Source organism: Uranotaenia lowii, chromosome 2, assembly GCF_029784155.1.
Source record: "Uranotaenia lowii strain MFRU-FL chromosome 2, ASM2978415v1, whole genome shotgun sequence".
Lineage (NCBI taxonomy): Eukaryota > Metazoa > Arthropoda > Insecta > Diptera > Culicidae > Uranotaenia > Uranotaenia lowii.
This window is the reverse complement of record NC_073692.1, coordinates 95,714,752-95,720,463: the sequence shown is the minus strand read 5'-3', so window position 1 is coordinate 95,720,463 and position 5,712 is coordinate 95,714,752.

Here is a 5,712-nt window from a genome sequence, read left to right as displayed (position 1 = left end):
GAATTGCAGCACTCAGCACTTTAATGCGGGGACACCAACACCGTAAGGTCTAGATCAAATTTGTTATTGGAAGAGTCGAATGAAGAAAGTAAAAGTGGAATACGAATCAACCACTCCAATGAGCCGAGCAAAGCCAAGTTTTTTTTTATTGCTTCTTTCTATTCGTAGCCAAAATATGCTGAGACTGGAGTTTGAAAAATGTCTACCAATAATAAACCGATTAGTGTAGGGTAATGTTCTGCTGAATCAACAAGTTGACTGAATTCGAAGCAATTTGATGCAGCTGGGATGAAACTGGCGAGTTTCCCTATAGGAAAAAAACCTAAATCATACCATTTAAAAATGAGGAAATTTTAAAAATATTTCAGAAGATTGAGGTCTACCTAAAAAATGATAAATGAACAATCATGTCAAATTCTTAGTTTTAAACCCATCATTCGAATCATGCATTCATTAAGCTCAACGTTTTGCACTCAGGATGCATTTTGAGGTGACGGAACATTTTAATCGGCCATCCAACCTGAAACAAAATTTGCAACAGTTGGTTACGTTCAATTTCATCTGATTTCCTTGACAACATCATTATTATTAGCACTTATCGGTTGCCCTATAATTTAGCAATTCCTCCCATGGCCACCGAAAAAAAACCCCAAACTACAGATTGGCTAAGAATGGAAAAAGGTTGAGCACGCAAGCTTCATTTCTTCATGCTAGCTAGATGGAGTGCAACAATTTATTTCATAGTGTGTTCTTTTTTTTTTTGCTGTACTACAACAGAAAATGTTGGTAGAGACATAGTTTTAATTTTCATTTCTAAATGAGCTGGTAGCACGAAATGTTGCCGGTTCATGGTAAGGAAAGGTGGAACATTTAGCAGAAATATGAAATCGTTTAGCGTAAGGATGTTCCAATCACAGAAGCTGATGGAGCAGATGGGTGTATTATTGGCATAGGAAATAATTCCTCTGTCAATCAAACTAATTCATTTAAAAAAAATTATGGCATCTAGCTAATATTTTTTTAATTTATCTTCATTTCCAGTGATCTCGAAACTAATCACATCGCTCAAGGAGGCGGACAGTTTGTCGAACGAGCAGGACCTGGGCTTCCTGCAGAATTTGCTCCAATCGAAGGAACTGAACGCACTGGTCAATGTGCACAGCAAGGTTGCCAAAATCAACAAGGATGACCGGATAGCGCCGCTGCTGTCGGCGTCGATGCAGGTTTGTTGCTTTGAATTATGGTAGAGTAGATTTATTAAATAAGATCACTTACACTCACTTAAGAGTTGGAAACGATGAAAACTTGAAAACGATTCATTCAGTATGTATGCCATCGAGGTATCCAAAATAGATAAGGTTTAATCTTAAATATTATTTATTGTACGTCAACAGATCACATATCGATCCAAATGGTAGGTTGACAATTAAAGAAAAACTAAAAATACATAGAATTTAGCTAACACTGTTCTTAAAGTACTTAAGATTCTTCTTCGGAATAATTCCTCCGAAACGTCAAAATAAAAATGATCGTAGACCGTAATTTTTCTGTCGGAAAGGAGTAAAGAGCTGAAGATCACGGTCTGTTCTCCAGATCAGGGGCGGCTCAAACAGCGTCTGTCTCGCAGCTAGCGGCGGAATTTATTAAACGCTGCTCCCGCCAGCTAAGTCCAAGATGGTGCCCCACACAGAAAAAAATATTTTCTGGAAAATTACAGCAAATATCCTGTAACAAAAAGGAGCAGGACTTTTACCGTAATTTTACAGGTCGAAAAAAAATTACTTGACCTTCATTTTTCAGTGAACAATTATTTTACAGGTAGTTTGAAAATTACAGGACAGTAAAATTTTAATCCACTGAATTGTTTAGGTTTGTCAATTTTTTTTTTCTAACAACATGCTATCTATTTTTTTTAAGATGAATAAAAAAACTACGAAATATCGTTTTTTTTTTTAACTTTTTTGACAACATAAAATGCTTATACTAGACTTGAAATTATTTTGATTTCACAAAATCGAAATGCATCTAAGCCCATGATGTGGCTCAGATTGGGAAGTCAACCCACCCCGATATACCCGAATGTTCTTTGGCCAGCACCTAGATGAAGAGGAGTATTGCTCATTGTATATCATCGAGACGAAATCCAGACAATTGAAATACGACATGGCCGAACCGGAATGTCCGTTTTGTATAAGATGAGTTTTCCGGTTTCACCGTCCAGCTTCAGTACAAATCGAAGCTCAAAGTTGAGTTTATTTCGGTCCAAAGTTCAGTATATTTCGGTCTTCTCGACAGGGGCTATTCCATGGGGGGATTTTCCTAATAAAACAAAAAATAAATAATATTTTTAAATTATTCAAGATTTTAGACGATCTTTGATGTTATTACAGATATCACAAACATGAATAGAAGGGGGAACATTGATTTTTTGAAAACGCACTATCCTAATAATGTTTTAACACCATGGAAATAAAGTAAATAGCAGCCTATGGTGTTTGAAATATGGTAATCTAATCTCTAATAGTAAACCAATGATATTCATCAAAAGCTTTGGCTTAGTAGTACGGAGAATATCGCCTAAACTTTGCATTTGTATTATGGCTAGTTTTTTCGGTTTGTAAAATGTGAATTACACATAAACGTCGTTGTTCGTAGGTTATTTTTCGACTACTGTAGATATAGAATAACAAAACGGAAGTTCAAACGAAATATTAGGAAAATTAAAAAACATGCGATTTGTCTATCAACGAACAGAAAAATATTAAAAATTTAAAATGGTGGAAGTGATTTGAGTCATTTTGCTAATAATGCATTGGCGAAGGATTACGTAGTGCCAGGCCAAAGACAACATTTTTGGGAATGATTGAATACTAACATAAAATGATTTCTCTTACTACCTATATGAATGCGTTGTTAATCCTTTTTTTATTGTTCTAATACAGTTTAGTGATCATAATATTGATATGTACTCTTCATAATGGAAGAACCAATGTTTATAATAGATTATTGAATAAATTGCTAAAAAACCTCAAGTATCCGGTCGCACAAAGTTCCCCCTGCTATGGTGTTGAAGTTAATTAACCACCTAGATACTTACAAATAAGCGAACCACGTTCTGTCCCAAAACTGTTCCACGAGTCGTAAATTAGCTTGCTCCTTTCGTTGCCGAAACCTTTTGTGAACCTGGAAAGAAAGGTAGAAAATAAAGAAAGTATAAGCAATTCAATTTTAAATATTAATATTCAATGAATCAAAAGTCATCAAAAATGAAAAAAAAACAGAAAAAACAAATTTTGTAAATTACGAAATTAAATTCATAACAAGATTAAAGTTGAATCAGGATTTAAGTTAAAGTTCAAAATATCTAGTCTTTTTTTCGTCTAACATATTGCGGACTGCAAGAAAATCTATCTGGAAAACACAAAAATTCGCTTATCATATATCAGAAACCTCTGCATCATATTTAACTACTATTCTTTTAACAAAACTTTGTGATCGAATGTTAGGGTAACTCTTTCGAGTGGTGTGTTTTTTTCCCTCAAAAGATTATCTAGACTATTTTATACAAATGAAGGCTTAAATCAGGCTTCGTAATTAAATGTTAGGGAAATTTTAAAATTCTTCTACTTACTCAAACATATATGCGTCGAGAGTTAGTCTTGATCCATCTCAAAATACCGGAAACCCTCATACCACGAAACGATTTCGCTCAAGCTTCTGGGTTCCTAAAAAATGAAAAAAATATTTTTTTAAGAATGATATGGAAAGCAGGTAGGTCATCTGAAAGGAATCATGACCTTTATTAACAAATCCATACGGAAACTAATCGTTACGCCACAATGACCGCATTATGCAGTTTGACCAGGACAATACGGTTGAATGTGTCCGAACTGAATCCACCGTTCAGTCTTTCGTTTTGAGTATTATCTTGCTGTGTTGGACATCGCACAGCTTGACCGTGATATTGTCGTTCAGCACACAGTCCTGTGGGCGGCTGTCAGGATATCGCGATCGCTTACCAATGTTTAGAGCAATTGGTGTATCTAGGAAACTCTTCGAATACCACCTTGACGCCAGCTGATACGAGATGTCATCGGCGACACTCCACAGGCTGAAAAAGAATAGGACAGAAACATAGAAAAATATTGATCATTTGTGTTTGGCTTGAATGAAAATTCTGACTATTTAAATAACTTTTTTAATTTGAAAGAAAGTGACTTAGACATGGTGATTGTCAATACTAGTACAATTTAAAAATTAAGGGCTGAGTCTTTTTCCTTTTTTGCCGAAAATTTTCTTCTGAAGTTACGACAGTTACCGTACTTTGGTAGGTTTCTTGAAATCTCTAAATTAAGTGGTTAGAAGTGAATGATGCCTATCTGAGATTCGGAAGAAGCGTGTCGTGGTAAACAGGCATCGGCCAAGTTGCCTGATTATGATGAGATCAGGGTAACTATCTGGTACAATCACTAATATTGACCTTTTTTTAGCATGACACGACTAAACATTTTCTTATACCTTGGATATACTTAAGTAAAAAGAAGTTATGTATATATTTTTACCTGGTTGATTATTCAGGCCACACATTCGCTGAAATAAAGCCTTCCAAGTAGCGTCAAAAGAAGTGGAATGCACCTAAAAAATTATAGAGCTATTGATTACATAATAAAAATTGTTGTATGTTCCACGAAAATAAAGGTTCTTCAGAATAGAGAAAATCTCATGTTCAAAAACTTACCTTAAAGCTAGCGAAAAGGAGTCCCCGGGAGTCGAAATTGTGGCAAAATTTTTCTCCGTTGGCTCGCATTACGGCTGAAGACCGACCTGATGCTCGTATGTTCAACTCAGCGGCCAGCGGGCTTTGTTCACGCTCGTATTCCGAGTATGGCAAGTTGCAGAATTTGTCGAAGATTTCCTTTAGTTTTAAAAACAATAAAAATTTTTTCAATGAATTAGTTTAACTGGACTTACCAAAATTCCCATATATTAGTCCTCCAGTGTTCCGCTTCCGTTTCTGGATTTCTGGTACAAATATGGGAATTGCAGCTGGCGAGAACTTGAAACAACTCAACCGACGAGACATTTCAGAATGTAAACAATAATATCTGATGGATTCGATGCATCCATGGATTGCTTTGATCGAAAACTGCTCGTGTTTTTTTTCATCGAGCACTGAATTTTTCGAGTAATCGAGCGCAGTCGTCAAGAAAATCGGACCATTTGAATCGTTACCGCGAGTTACCGCAGGGAAATCTTATGCGTTACCATTCCCGATCAATACACCAGGACACTTTTTCGACTTCGGTTGGCCAACTGTTTTCGTGACGCTTTTCCACCAGATGGGTTTCCGGAAATGCACGAGCGATTTTAAAAAACGGACAGTTTCTGGCACGAAATTTTCTTTTCTGTTTATCTTGTTTTTTTTTTCGTTTTGATTGACAACCGAAAAATTTATAGTCCCGTAATTTGAAACTTGCCTATAAAGAATATGCTCACTTGAAAATAAATTAAATCGACCTGTAAAATTACGGCAAGTATCATGCTCCTTTTTGTTACAGAGCATTTGCTGTAAAATAACATGATTTTTATTTAATTTCAAAGAACTAATTTAAAATTACGTGTTTTTTTTATTACAGGTTGTTTTATCCTAAATGAAACAACTTCAAAGTACACGTAATTGTCATTATTTTTTTCTGTGCATCGCGGTATAGG